Raw genomic sequence first — 16,237 nt, 5'->3', positions numbered from 1 at the left:
GCGATTCATGCACAAGGACCCCCAGGAACCCTCTGCACAGTAGCATGTTGTAATTTTTCACCATTTAAATAATATTCCATTTTACTATTATTTCTTCCAAAGTGGATAACCTCACATTTGCCAAAATTATACTCCATCTGCCAGATCCTCGCCCATTCACTCAGCGTATCCAGATCCCTCTGCAGACTTTCTATGTCCTCCACGCAATTCGCTTTCCCACTCATCTTCGTGTTGTCAGCAAACTTTGTTACCCTACACTCAGTCCCCTCCTCCAGATTGTCTATGTATATGGTAAACAATTGAGGCCCCAGCACTGATCCCTGTGGCATGCCATTAGTCACCGACTGCCAACCAGAAAAGCACCCATTTATTCCAACTCTCTGCTTCCTGTTAGATAGCCAATCCACAATCCACGCTAACACTTTACCCCCAACTCAGTGTACCCTAACCTTCTGCAGCAACCTTTTGTGAGACACCTTATCGAATGCCTTCTGGAAATCTAAAAACGCCACATCCACCGGTTCCCCTCTGTCAACTGCACTAGTCACATCTTCATAAAAATCCAGTAAATTCGTCAAACACGACCTCCCCTCCATGAATCCATGCTGCGTCTGCTTGATCAAACCATTCTTTTCCAGGTGTCCTGCTATTTCTTCTTTATTGATGGATTCCAACATTTTCCCAACTACGGACATTAAGCTAACCGGCCTGTAGTTACCCCCTTTTTGTTTACTTCCTTTTTTAATCAGCGGTGTAACAGTAGCTGTTTTCCAATCAGCCGGCACTTCCCACAAGGGCAACCTTTGATAGTGGAGAGATGATCTCCTCACTGAGCAAGTTCTTCAAAGTAAAAATAAACTTCTACCCTGTTCTGGCGTGAATCCAATTTAAATGAGATTAGAAAGTTTCTTAAAGAAGATGGCTGATGATTATCCTGGAAACAGAGAAAAGGGCAGTGAAATTAAGCCACTGATGTAATAACCATACACCGGCAATTCATTTTGGTGTAAGTCTAGGACCTGGGGACTATAACCTGAAAATTAGAGCTAATGTATCCAGGAGTGTTTTTAACGTTTATTTATTACTGTTACAAGTAGGCTCACATTAACACTGCAATGAAGTAACAGTGAAAATCCCCTAGTTGCCACATTCTGGCGCCTGTTTGTGTACACTGAAGGAGAATTTTAGCATGGCCAATACATCAACCAGCACACCTTTCTGACTGTGGGAGGAAACTGGAGCACCCGGAGGAAACCCATGCAGACCTGGGGAGAATGTGCAAACCCCACACAGACAGTGACCCAAGCCAGGAATCAAACCCGGGTCCCTGACGCTGTGAGGAAGCAGTGTTAACCCACTGTGCCACCATGGTGAGATCAGAAAACACCTTTTCACACAAAAGCTGATGGAGATCTGGAATTCTTCCCCCAAAGCACCCCCACCCAGTGGCTATTGGAGCTAAATAAACCTGAAACTTTGAAAATGAGATTGGCAGTTTTTTTTAGACAATAATATGTGACCAGAAACAAGACAGGTAGATGGAGTTCAGATACAGATAAACATGAACCGATTGGAAGCCGAAACAGACTCAAGACAAGTAATGGTTCATATCATAGAATCATAGAATCCCTACAGTACAGAAGGAGGTCATTTGTCCCACCAAGTCTGTACCAACCACAGTCCTATTCCCTATTCCCACAACTCCACACATTTACCCGGTTAATCCCCCTGACATTAGGATCAATTTAGATGGCCAATCAACCTAACTTGCACAGCTTTCAAGCGACAATTGTTTTAACAAAAGGCGATGACCAATTGGACGAGAGACTCACTGGGGGTAATTGGATTTTTTGCGAAACCTCACCGTACACACTTCCAGTGGGAGTTGATTGGAAAGGTTCCGGCTATCCTAAAATTTTACATACATAAAGGTTCAAGGCCAATTGGAACTAAGGGCAGAATTCCAGTGGTGCCTCTCCCACTGGCCAGAATGGCAGGATCCCACACCAGTTTCTGCGCTTGGAGCCTCATTAATTACTGGGCTTTGCTCATGACTCTTTGTAGTTTCTTGTGTCTCAGACAGAGCAGGAGCCATATCAAACTGTGATACAACAAGAAAGAATGCTTTCCATGGTGCATCTGTTAAAAGTTGGTGAGAGTTGGAGTGGACATGCCAAATTTCTTTAGCTCCTGAGAAAGTAGAGGCGTTCCTCTATGGCCCTGCAGTTATTACGTGTAGGCGAGTTCCCTCCGACTCTCCTGGTGGGCCAGCAGAGGATTGCACCGCCCATCCACAGTTGGTGGGTTTTATGGCCCAGGCGCCACATTTAAATACCAGCCCAGCACATTCATATCACTCTCTCCAGTGCTGCTGTCTCCACCAAATCGCGCAGGATTCAAACCTGGAGGGAAAGACTAACAGCCTCAAGAAGAAATTTATTCTTTGATTCAACAACCATCACTTACAAGATGCCCATGTCCCACTTGAACCTCTACCCATTGCATCTGGAGTCTTTGTGCGTCCCCTTCCAGTAAATGCTGTGATGTCCCTTTGACCTCCTTGTTTGCGAGCTTTTCATTAGCCATGTCAGGGAACAGCGTCCCTCCCCTCAGTCTTCCCTCTGCCTTCTATGTTTCATCTTTTTCATCCACCCCCTCACCCCTCTGCCTGCCATTGAGAGCCCTCACCCTCCCCCCCCGTCCTCTCCTTACACACCATTCTTTCCACATTGCCCATTGAATGCAATGGCTGCAGGGGTCCTGCAGCACGGTCCTGTCCAAATCGACACTGCTGTGTGGCATCAGGGGAAAGGAGACTTCTGTACTACCCAAGCCCAGCAGCAGCACTAATCCGAGCCTGTGTCACAGGAGGGTCCTTGGTTCCAGCAGCACAATGCTGTCCGTGAAGACCAACTTGGCATGGAGATGGAGGCAGGAACCACTCTGCCCCAGCACAGCAGTGTACAGCGCATCAGAAAGAGTACAGTACTATGGCAGAAAGCCTTGTTGCACATACCTCAAAGTCTCTTGTGAACTGAGGACTGCCTTTGTGCATACCACTCTCTAACAAGCAGGTTTTCGACTGATGTAAATTCCTGCTGGCATGATGCAGGATTGGAAGGCCTGACGGGGTGACCAGTGGGCAACTGTTTTAATGAGCATTCATGAAATATTAATAGTGTTCAGACTGTCAGCCAGTGGGATAAGTGACCCATCATCAACCTGCCATTGGGAGAATTGCAACGTAATTTTATGGTGGTGGGTTTCTGATTTCGGTTTCCTCTAGATTCTCTGCTCCCGCCTGACACTGAGGGGCAGGATGGGAGAATTCAGCCCAATGGTTTTAATAAATTTAAGGAGAAACTGTTTAATTAAACAAGAGAAATGTAAAACTTGCATCACTTCCTGCTACAGGAAATGCATCATGTACTCCTGTCATTTTTAAAACTTTATTTAGGTGGTGTTTGTATTTATTTTTAGAACTGCAGGTCCTCGAACAATTAGGTGCACAGTGGGCAAACTGATATGCAAAAACCTTTGTACGCATATGTGAATGAGGAAGTTACAGGTGTTATTGTGGACTGCGGTGGTCCTGATTGTTAACATTAGGACCACTGCCTTTCGCAATACACATGAATGACCTGGACTCGGACACACTGAACACAATTTTAAATTTGCGGATCATTTGAAAGCTGGCAGCGCAGTGAACATTGAAGAGGATGGTGATAGACTCGAGATGGTCACTACCTCCCCATGGAGACCTCAACCTGTACACATGTCCATACAATAGCAGCAGACAGACTACTCCACCTCACATGACTCTCTGTTTAATACCTACAACATCTCTGCCTGATGTACCCCTGCCTCCATCTTCCTCCCTCTTACGTATCATATCCAGGACTGGTCTTAGAGGTTCAGCCTCTGAGTTGCACTTCTTAGGGATTTCTTCCTTAGCAGTCCTTTCAGTGCGAGTGAGTTTGGCTACTCCTGCCTTCTCCTGCACCGGAATGTGAAACCTTGCCTGAACGACTTCCTGTATCCACCAAGGTGCGTGACGCTGGGCTGGAGGGGAGTCCAGGGGGCTGCACATGATTCTACAGGTGCGATCCTGTCTTCACCCTCATCATTCTCCTACCTCTGTAGGTAGGAGCTGGTGGTGGAGTTGGGTTCAGCATCAGGCTTGACCCTTGCCTTGCTGGTACCTGCAATTGCGAGAGGAGCAAGCAAGTGACTGCACATCCGCATGGCACAACATGTACCCATTAGGTTTTTAGGTAAAAGACATTAAGCATTATTCTATACTGGATGGACATCGAATTCCTAACTCACGATTTCAAAACCATGGAAGGTACATTGAAGGATTATAATCTGGAATACACTCCCTGAAAATGTGGTGGATGTAGATGCAGTTGTGGCTGTCCAAAGAGAATTAATTTTTTGAAAAATCAAGGGAACTAGACTCGATGGTAAGAAACTGCAGGGCCATAGAGAAACACCTCTACTTTCTCAGGAGTAAGGAAATTTGGCCTGTCCGCTATAACTCTCACCAACTTTTACAGATGCACCATAGAAAGCATTCTTTCTTGTTGTATCACAGCTTGGTATGGCTCCTGCTCTGTCCAAGACACAAGAAACTACAAAGGGCCAGTCCATCACTCAAACCAGCCTCCCAACCATTGACTCCGTCTACATTTTCCACTGCCTTGGACAAGCAGCCAGCATAATAAAGTACCCCACACACCCCAGACATTCTCTCTTCTACCTTCTTCCATCGGGAAAAAGATACAAAAGCCTGAGGTCATGTACCAACCGACTCAAGAACAGCTTCTTCCCTGCTGCTGTCAGACTTTTGACCTCATGTTCAGTTGATCTTTCTCTACATCACAACTATGACTGTAACACTACATTCTGCACCCTTTCCTTTCCTTCTCCCCTATGTATTCTATGAACGGTATGTTTTGTCTGTATAGCGTGCAAGAAACAATATTTCTAACCGTAGATGAATATGTGACAAAAAAAAAACAAAACAAAATCAACTCAAATCAAAAAAAATCAAAAGGAAGGACGGGGAGTGGGGCTAGCTGGATTACTCTTATAGCGAAGACAGCATAGACCCAAGAGGAGGAATGGCCTCTTTCTGCACTGTAACCATTCTATGATTCTCATTATCCACCATTTGGCACTATCACACAGTCAAAATTACTCCCATTCAAATAACAACAAGCCAACGTCATTTTTAAATAGTGGATAGGTTCCTGCAAAGCACTACGTAAAACAAAATTCCTTGTTTCAATGCAGCTTTCCCCATTTAAGTTCATGTAATGTTAAAAGATACGTTTCCAACCCAGAATTTGCAGCCAGAGTATACAAAATACATTCCATTTATAAACCAAACATAGACAAAACACAAAGCACCCACTGCACAGTTCAGAAAACAATTAACATCCATCATTAATGAGATAGAATCAATGACAAGGAGACAGGCCCTTCAGCCCATACTGATGGGGAGGAGCAGCTGGGAAAGCAAAGACTGAGGAATCTCTTCTGTCTCCCCTTTTGCTCTGAAGAATGCTCAGATGGATTGTTGAACCTTGAGGGAGATTAGAGACTGCTGCACAGAGGGATGAGAGATTGGGCCAGCGGGGATGGGTGCGATGGGTATGAAGGGCACTCGGGGACATTGGGTGAGGGATGGGAGATTGGGGGATGCGGCTGCTGCTTTTCTTCTCCTGTCACAACAGACTGTCATGACACATTCAAACCCAGCTCCAGGGCTTTGCTGCCTCCCTCCCTCACTCACTCCAGGTCTCAGGCTCCCGCCCAGCTCTCCACCTCCAGCTTCCTTATCTCTGGACTCAAATGGAACACGTTTCAACTCTCCTCTCCCTCAGTGCCACATCTGTTCGTTTCTGCGCTCAGATCATGCTCCTGGACCAACTAGGAAAGGGGGAAACAGGGTCAGAAAGAAGATAAATACCATGTAATACAGTGAAGCAATGGAGCTTCAAAATGTTTCCTCACACTTCGCTATAGTTTGAACTAATTGGTCTCTGCTTAGTCGGCATAAAGCCATTTCTATATTTGAATCTATACTGTACTCTTTGTATGCAGGTTTGGGAGGAAACGTCCCCCGATGTTTACTGGGTTGGGTTCCTGTAGTGAGTGAAATCTCAACATGAGTGTTTTTCTCCAGGACATTCCCACTTGGAAAGCAGCCTGACTGACAGCTTTCCCTGTCAATTAGGCAGGGACCTGGGAACATTCTGAAGAAGCCAACAGGTAGGGAGATCACAACTGGAATAGTAGCATGAGTGGAGGGATATCTGGATCTTGGTGGGGCCTGCATGGTACTTATCCCATGAGGTTCAATGGTGTTCTCCTGCTCCTATGCTCCAATCACTGGAAGTGGGGGTGTGGTCTGATCACGTGGTGGGTGGGTGGGGTTTCTGGTCATTAATTGTGGGCAGGTGAGGTTGTTTTCAATCCCTGGGGCTTCCAGTCCAGTGGCAGTCAAGGAAGCAGGTCATCTTGGTGGGCTTGGAACAAGTGCTCCTGCTCAGCTTAGCCCACAAGCAGTGCTGCAAAGGGATGTAATTTTTACATACAGCAGTCCTCAATTCTCGCTGGCTGTTAGCTTTTCCAAGACCTGGAATTCCAGCCTCCTGTGGTTAAAGCTTGAAGGTGGTTAAGTCTGAGTTAGACTGCCTCATTATAATACTTTAATTCCCAAATTTAATAGCTGAAAGTTGGCCAACTCCTCCATTCCACCTGTGTTAAGAGTGAGTATACCAGAGGTTGGATTTGGGTTTGAGTTTTATAAATTTTCACATTTCACTCAATCCACACCAGCCTGTTTCTGGGGGGTTAAAATTGCCCTCAGTTTGTGTGAGCCATAACAAAAGCCAAATGTTAACACATTGTCTCCTACCTCTATGTTGGAGTGTAAGATATTGGCACAGGAACTGCACCCAGAATCAGAAGCTGCAAGCCACACATTCCTGAAGCAATAGCAATGACCAATGGTTTCAAGCCTCCCCAGCTGCTCCCCCCCAAAAGGCTCTCTGATTGTCTGTGGTGGGAAAAGACTTCCTTTACCTGAAAACCTGTTCCTCTCAGATTTCCCTGGCTCATAGGAACAGGCATAAGAGTTACTGCCAACCTCTTCTGGCAACACAACAACTGCAAATCCAATTGCCATTCATAGAAAGAGTGTCAGTGTTGTGTTGAAATTTATTCATTATTGTCACAATTAGGCTTACATTAACACTGCAATGAAGTTACTGTGAAAATCCCCTAGTCACCACACTCCAGCGCCTGTTCGGATACACTGAGGGAGAATTTAACATGGCCAATGCGCTGAACCAGCACATTTTTTTGGACTGTGGGAAGAAACTTACACCCGGAGGAAACCCACACAGACATGGGGAGAACATGCTAAGCCCACACAGACAGTGACCCAAGCCAGGAATCAAACCCAGGTCCCTGGCGCTGTAAGGCAACAGTGCTAACCAATGTGCCACCATGCTGCCCTTTAGTCTCATGTTATTCAGTGCTCGCAGCTGTAAATCTCGCAGACATTCCCCTTCCTAGTCCTTTGAAAAGTTAGTGCAAAAACTCCAGGCTGATAGAAAGGGAGCACAGAGTTAATGTCATGGATCCTTTTCCACTCCTTTGAACCTGGTGCTGCCTTTTCCAGGTACAAAAGAGAGGAATATTTGATCTGTGATAAATGGATACTTTGATTTATTTCATCATTAGTTATCTTTTGTAGCGTGTAAAAGGTTATCCACAGACAACGCTCATAAATGTCTGCTGGGTATGATTGTAAATCACACTATTCATCATTTTAAATATATACTTCTTATTTAGCAAACCTGGTCATGTAATGTTCTCAGTGGCTTAAGTGATTGCGTGATTGCTTTAAGAGGCAGTCACATGGTTTGATGGTGATGTCATTGGGATGTTTCACAGGCTCCTACTTCTGTTTCATTTTCTACTCTTGTACAGGCAACAGCTCCGACAACAATTGTGGACAAGATTATGAGACGCATGGACAGAGTGGATAGGGAGCAGCTGTTCCCCTTAGTTGAAGGGTCAGTCACGAGGGGACACAGGTTCAAGATGAGGGGCAGAAGTTTTCAGGGGAATGGGAGGAAAATCTTTTTTACTCAGAGGGTGGTGATGGTCTGGAATGCATTGCTTGGGAGGGTAGTAGAGGCGGGATGCCTCCCAACCTTTAAAAATTATGAGCATTTGGCACATCATAACATTCAGGGCTATGGGCCAAGTGCTAGTGAATGGGACTAGGTGGGAGGTCAGCTGTTCCACATGGGTCAACGCAGACTCAATGGGCCGAAGAGCCTCTTCTTTACTGGATGATTCTATGATTCTAAATCTGTTGATGTGACTTTGAATCAATGTGTGAACACCGCACATTTCTTTTTGTTTAAAACCCACAGCCCCTAACACAGTTAGGACATTGCAGGAGTTATTTGGAGTAATGAACAAAGAACAAAGAACAATACAGCACAGGAAACAGGCTCTTTGGCCCTCCAAACCTGTGCCGCCCATGCTTCCAACTAGACTATTCGTTTGTATCCCTCCATTCCCAGTCTATTCATGTGACTATCCAGATAAATCTTAAACGATCCCAGCATGTCCGCCTCAACCAGCTTGCTTGGCAGTGCATTCCAGGCCCCCACCGCCCTCTGTGTAAAATACGTCCCGCTGATACCTGTGTTAAACCTTGGCCCCCTCACCTTGAACTTGTGACCCCTTGTGTTCGTCACCTCTGGCCTGGGAAAAAGTTTCCCACTGTTCACCCTATCCACGCCCCTCACAATTTTATATACCTCTATTAGGTCGCCCCTCATCCTTCATCTTTCCAGGGAGATCAACCCCAATTTACCCAATCTCTCCTCATAGCTAAGACCCTCCATACCAGACAACATCCTGGTAAACCTTTTCTGTACTCTCTCCAAAGCCTCCACGTCCTTCTGGTAGTGTGGCGACCAGAACTGGATGCTGTATTCCAAATGTGGCCTCAGCAACGTTCTATACAGCTGCAACATCATACACCAACTTTTATACTCTACGCCCCGTCCTGTAAAAGCAAGCATGCCATATGCCTTTTTCACCACCTTCTCCACCTGCGCTGCCACCTTAAGCAATCGGTGGGTGGCGTAGCTCTGCTGATTAAGGACAGCATCAAGGTGGTAGCAAGGGATGATATCGGAGCCAAAGAGCAGAAAGTGGAATCGTTGTGGGTGGAGATTAGGAACAGCAAAGGGAGGAAGACGCTGGTGGGTGTCGTCTATAGGCCCCCGAATAATGATCTGGAGGTGGGGCGGGCTGTTAACGCGCAAATAAGTGCGGCGTGCAGGAATGGGACGGCAGTAGTTATGGGGGATTTCAATCTGCGTATTGATTGGTCGACCCATGTTGGACAAGGTGGGCTCGAGGAGGAGTTCTTGGAATGCTGCCGGGATAGTTTCCTGGAACAGTGTGTGTTGGAGCCGACGAGGGAGCGAGCTATCTTGGATCTGGTGCTATGTAATGAGGCGGGTAGAATTAGGGACCTTGAGGTGAAGGATCCTCTTGGAGAGAGTGATCATTGTATGGTGGAGTTTCTGTTGCAGATGGAGGAGGAGAAAGTGGGTTCCCGGACACGTGTCCTTTGTTTGATTAGAGGGGAGTATGGTAGGATGAGAGAAGAATTGGCGAATGTGGACTGGGGGAGCGCGTTGGAAGGTAGGTCTGCTGAGGAGCAGTGGAGGATCTTTAAGGAGATCTTTCTTGGTGCTCAGCAGAAATTTATTCCGATGGTTAAAAAGGACAGTAGGAAGAGAGGTAATAAGCCGTGGATAACGAAGGAGGTGAAGGAAAGTGTTAAATTAAAAGCGGAGGAATTTAGAGTAGCTAAGAGCAGTGGGCGAGAAGAGGATTGGGAAAGGTTTAAATGTCAACAAAGATTGACAAAAAAGTTGATAAAGGAGGGTAGAAGAAGCTATGAAGCTGGGCTAGCGCTTAATATAAAAAAGGATAGCAAGAGTTTTTATAAATATATAAAAAGGAAGAGGCTGGCTAGGGTGAACGTTGGTCCCTTAGCGGATGAGAAAGGGGACCTAGTGGTAGGGGATGGGGATATGGCTAAGGTCTTGAATAACTTTTTTGTTTCTGTCTTCACGGAGGAGGACGTGAATAATTTGCCGGGTGTTAGCGATGGAAAGGTGGTAGGACTGGAGGGTCTTAATGACATTACTGTTACTAGAGAGGTGGTGCGCGACAGACTGGAGGGGCTGATTGTGGACAAGTCCCCAGGACCGGATGGAATGCATCCGAGGGTTCTGAAAGAAATGGCGGAGGTGATAGTGGATGCCTTGGTGGTTATTTTCCAGACGTCGCTGGATTCCGGGGAAGTGCCGGAGGATTGGAAAACGGCTAATGTTACGCCGTTGTTTAAGAAGGGTGCCAGGCAAAAGGCGGGGAATTACAGGCCGGTTAGTTTAACGTCTGTGGTAGGTAAAATGTTAGAATCCGTCATTAAGGAGGAAATTGCGAGGCATCTTGAAGGGAATTGCTTGATAGGGCAGACGCAACACGGTTTCATTAAAGGGAAGTCGTGTCTGACAAATTTACTGGAGTTCTATGAGGATGTGTCTAGGGCGGTGGATAGAGGAGAGCCGGTGGATGTGGTCTTTCTGGATTTTCAGAAGGCGTTTGATAAGGTACCTCACAAGAGGTTACTGCAGAAGGTCAGAGGACATGGAGTTGGGGGTAGGGTGTTAGCGTGGATAGAGGATTGGTTGTCAAATAGGAGGCAGAGAGTGGGGGTCAATGGGTGCTATTCGGATTGGCGGTTGGTGACTAGTGGGGTGCCCCAGGGGTCGGTGCTGGGGCCTCAGCTATTTACCATTTATATAGATGATCTGGAGGAGGGAACCGAGTGTAGGGTGTCGAAATTTGCTGATGACACCAAGATTGGGGGAAAGGCAAATTGTGCGGAGGGTGTGGAGAGTCTGCAGAAGGATCTAGATAGGCTGGGCGAATGGGCCAGGAAATGGCAAATGGAATTTAATGTTGGCAAGTGTGAGGTGGTCCACTTTGGTAGGAAGAATGGTAGGAAGGACTATTACTTACGTGGCGAAAAACTGCAGCAGGCGACGGTGCAGAGGGACCTCGGGGTCCTTGTGCATGAGTCGCAAAAACCCAGCCTGCAGGTGCAGCAGGTGGTCAGGAAGGCGAATGGGATGCTGGCCTTCATAGCGAGGGGGATTGAATATAAAAGTAGGGAGGTCTTGCTGCAGCTGTATAGGGCATTGGTGAGGCCGCAGCTGGAGTACTGTGTGCAGTTTTGGGCGCCGCACCTGCGCAAGGATATTTTGGCCTTGGAGGGAGTGCAGAGGAGGTTTACTAGGCTGATACCGGAGTTGAGGGGGTTGAGCTATGAGGAGAGGCTGAATAGACTGGGCTTGTACTCGTTGGAGTTTAGAAGGATGAGGGGAGATCTCATTGAGACGTATAAGATGATGAATGGGATGGATAGGATAGAGGTGGAAAGACTCTTCCCGCTCAAAAAAGACAGTAGGACTAGGGGGCACAGCCTCAAGATAAAGGGGGGGCGGTTCAGAACGGAGTTGAGGAGGAACTTCTTCACTCAAAGGGTGGTGAATCTCTGGAATTCTCTGCCCGTTGAAGTGGTGGAGGCTGCCTCGCTAAATATTTTTAAGAAGCGGGTTGATGGGTTTTTGATAAGAGAGGGGATTAAGGGTTATGGGGAGAGGGCGGGAAAGTGGAACTGAGCCACGACAGATCAGCCATGATCTTATTGAATGGCGGGGCAGGCTCGAAGGGCCAGATGGCCTACTCCTGCTCCTATTTCTTATGTTCTTATGTTCTTATGACCTGCACACCCAGGTCTCTCTGTGTGTCTATACTCTTGATGGTTCTGCCATTTATTGTATAGCTCCCCCCTAAATTAGGTCTACCAAAATGCATCACTTCACATTTATCTGGATTAAATTCCATCTGCCATTTCTCTGCCCAATTTTCCAGCCTATCTATGCTTTGTCTGCTGAATTGTATTTTGCTAGTAAAGTTGAATTTGACGTTTCCATTCATCAAGTTTTCCAGTGGTGTGAAAAATTAGCCTTACCAGATATTGGAGCAGAGCTTCTGCAAAGGGTTTGTTTACACTGTGATCATCTATCACAATTCTACAGTAGGAAGTTGGGTGACCCCCCCATAGAAATTCGATCCAAAACGCAAATGTGTGAGGAAAATAGAAATACCAAGCATGTTGAGCCTTCTGAAGACATATACATCACATCAAGGCCATCCTGAGCAAAGATTGCTTCAAACCAAATGCAAGCTTATGCCTGTGAAAGAATTAAAGTGGTTAATCAAGTTGACAATTCCAATGTTGTTGAAACCAGAAATTAAGAATGACATTCAAAGCCATGAATATTTCAAAAACCTGTATTTAATGTTGCCAACTCAATATAAGTAAATCATTTATTTACCTATTCATTTTTTATTAGTACCACAAGTAGGCTTACATTAACACTGTAATGAAGTTACTGTGAAAATCCCCTCGTCACCACACTTTGGCACCTGTTCGGGTACACTAAGGGAGAATTTAGCATGCCCAATGCACCTAACCAGCACATCTTTCAGACAGTAGGAGGAAACTGGAGCCCCCGAAGGAAACCCACCCAGGCGTGGGGAGAATGTGCAGGCTCCACATAGACAGTTAACCAAGCTGGGAATCCAACCCGGGTGCCTGGCACTGTGAGGCAGCAGTGCTAACCACTGTGCCGCCTAGCCATTTCAAGGGGCAGTTGAGAGTCAACCACATTGCTGTGACTCGGGAGTCTTTGGGACTGTGAAAGAAAACTGGAGGAAACACATGCAGACACGGGGAGAGTGTGCAGACTCTGCATGGGCAGTGACCCAAGTCTAGAATCCAACCCTGGTCCCTGCGCTGTGAGGCAGCCATGCTAACCACTGTGCCACTGTGCCATAGAATGAGAAGTCGATTGAAGCATCAGAGCTGTATGGTAGACTGAAAAATTTGAAAAAACACTTTCCCTGTGGTTAATCCCTTGATGAAGCAAAAGAACAAATCTTTCCCTCATCTTGAGACATTCATTGTGACACAACAGGTTCATCCCACTTCACCTCACCCAGCCAGATGGCAAATCATGCACGGATAGCCTGACAGAACTCTCTCGAATTCCGAGGTTGGTAGAATTGTTTGTTCACATTGACGATCCAGCTACTTTGCTGCCTCGGGGAGGAGGGGGGGAGGTGAGGGGTGGGGGGTAGAATTTGGCATCAAGCCAGAGTTAAAACTTGCATTTGCCATCAGTTCACTTTGGCATTCACAGATCTTCCAGCCACAAATAATCCCAAAGGCTTCAGGGCTAGACTGATTCCAGCTTACATTAGGAAAGGTCCGAGGACACCTTGATCAAAAATAAAGCTAGTAACCTCACAAAATTAATAATCATGAATTAATGTTTGAACAAAAGCTTCCTCCTTGTTCTCTCCTCCCCTCCCCTCCCCTGTGCTCTGCATAACTAACTTATCCCAGTCCTGATGCAAGGTCACCCTTTATGAAACATTGAGCAGATGTTCCTTCCAGCAACATCAGAGAACTGTTAGGAGCCCAGTGTTGCTTCTGTTCAGGAAGCTTGAAGCTTTTTAAATGCACTCAGGTAATGAACCAGCTAGCATCAGGCCTCCCGCGTGAGTAAGGCCCTGGGGAAGGGGAGTGGGTGAAAATCCTGCCCCCAAGAAATGCTGGCCAATCAGAGGCTGCCAATTCTCCATTGGCAACAGTGCCACCCCGGAGGTCAACCCTGGATCCCTGGAGAAAGATAGGTTGTGTGGGATGGGCGTTACCGGCAAGAGGTGGATGGGAGAGGGATTGGATGTATCCATCCCCCATCCCTCCTCCCCCCATGCCTGTTCCTTGTTCCTTGAATTGAACACCATGGGCTGCAATTTCTGGCTGTGCTCTCCCCAAAACTAGAAAATCCTGCCCAAGATCAACGGGCTGTTGTGCGGTCAGAAGGCCATTGTTATACCAATGCATCGAGATTACCATCCCAGTGATCCCAGTCAGAGATGGAGCTCAACAGGGAAGATGTATTTTTATCTCCACAATGTGGATGAGTTGCCAGTCACGACAGACGATATTGGTAGAACAACTTGTAGAAACTTTGCATCAGCAAGAGTGTGCAACTATATTGCAACCGGTGGCCAACACCGATATTGGATTGGGAAATCAGGGCAGTTTTCAATGCTTAAGTATGAGATGTCTGTTGATAAATGTTGTGTTATACAGGGAGCCAGTGTTGTAATTCCTGAAAGGTACAGTTCACAGTTGTTGTGTGATCTTCATGATCAACACAAAGAAATGAACTAGATATAAAATAGAATAGAGTAGAATCCCTACAGTGCAGAAGGAGGCCACTGAATCTGCACTGATGCTAACCCTGGCCCTATTCCCATAACCCCACATATTTACCCCACTAATCCCCCTAACCTACATATCTTTGGATACTAAGAGGTAATTTAGCATGGCCAATCAACGTAACCCGCAAATCTTTGAACTGTGGGAGTACCGGAGGAAATCCAAACAGACACGGAGAGAATGTGCAAACTCCACACAGACAGTCACACTATGAGCAGCAGGAACTCAACTGAATTGTTTCCTAAAAGATAGCCCAGAATGAGGGTTTCGTTGCTGAAGCCACATTTAGCGCGCTCAGTAGAAGACAAACAATCACGCAGAGAGAGGATAAGAGTAGAGTGGGAGCTAGAAGTTTGAAGTAGAACAAGAAGATGAAAGAAGTGAATGAAGTGACTACTAGGTGGGATTCACATGCCAGGCCACTCCTGCATCCAACTAAATAGGGGACTATTTTTCTAATAGTGGGAATAGGCCCAATTTCTTTGCTTTCTGTGGTTGGGGAGGGGTGGGGGGCACAGTAGGGGGCGGGGGTTGGTGGTGTCGGGGGCAGCCCAATCTTCAACCCCACTTCCATCATGTCCAGTCCAGCAAGCTCCACTACCTGCAGTTTATTTTGTTTTCTTCATATAATTTACTTCAGCTAATTCCATAACACTTCCGCCTCCATCAAGCAGCTCAGCATTCAATGTTTGTAATTCCAAGTGTATTTTTAGGAAACTCACCTTGTTGCAATTTCATGGGCAGGTTGTAAACTATGAAGAGAAAAAGGCAGTTATCTGTTTGTAAGCTATGCAACAACGGGTCTCTTAAAATTGGTCGGGCGCATATTTAAATGGGCAGCTGTCCAGAAGGTATGCTGGTTAAAATGCAAACCAGAAGTGCCGACTGGAGAACTCGTGTAGGACATTGAAGTCTCACTGTGAAACTCAGTGCTGAAGATGAAACAGTGACAGTACCCGCTGAGGGGTAAGTGCTGGTCATTTTTCTATGCATGAATGGCCATCACCCTAACACAGTCTTTTGATATGAAATGTTAGCGCTCACGAATATTCTTTACTTTAAACCACGGCCCAAGATCCAGATAAAGCAACCTGTGATATGTATAACTATATGGAGATTGTTTTCTAACTTTCTTTATTCGGTATATTTTACTGACTGGTTTTATGCTGGGATTCTATTGTCTACTCTGTCCATGTGGATTGATTATTTGTACATTCCACCCAATTTGCCACTCCATTGGAAATTTTCATTTGTGTCTGGACATACTTCATCATTGCTGTGCTAACATTCTGCCAAAGAAAATATCAGGTTAGGCTATAACAAGAATTTTGTGTCCACTCTGACATTGTGTTTTACCTGTATTTTGTATCGGCATTTCATGACTCAAGTGGGGCGGCATGGTGGCACAGTGGTTAGCACTGCTGCCTCAGAGTGTCAGGGACCCGGGCTCAATTCTGGCCTCGGGTCACTGTCGGTGCAGAGTTAACACATTCTCCCCATGTCTGTGTGGGTTTCCTCCACATGCTCCGGTTTCCTCCCACTTTCCAAAGATGGGCAGGTTAGGCGGATTGGCCATGGTAAATTGCCCCTGGTGTCTCAAGATGTAGAGGTGAGGGGAGTTAACGGGGCAAGCACATGGGGGTCGCAGAGGTAGGGCCTGGGTAAGGTGCTCTCTTAGAGTTGGTGCTGACTCGATGGGCCAAATGGCCTCTTCCTGCACTGTTGAATTCTATGAATCTAGGTAGGTCTGCATTTTTT

Source organism: Carcharhinus amblyrhynchos, chromosome 10 (assembly GCF_965287045.1).
Source record: "Carcharhinus amblyrhynchos chromosome 10, sCarAmb.v2.hapA, whole genome shotgun sequence".
Lineage (NCBI taxonomy): Eukaryota > Metazoa > Chordata > Chondrichthyes > Carcharhiniformes > Carcharhinidae > Carcharhinus > Carcharhinus amblyrhynchos.
The sequence above is the reverse complement of the archived record's forward strand: the minus strand, read 5'-3'. Positions refer to the sequence as shown.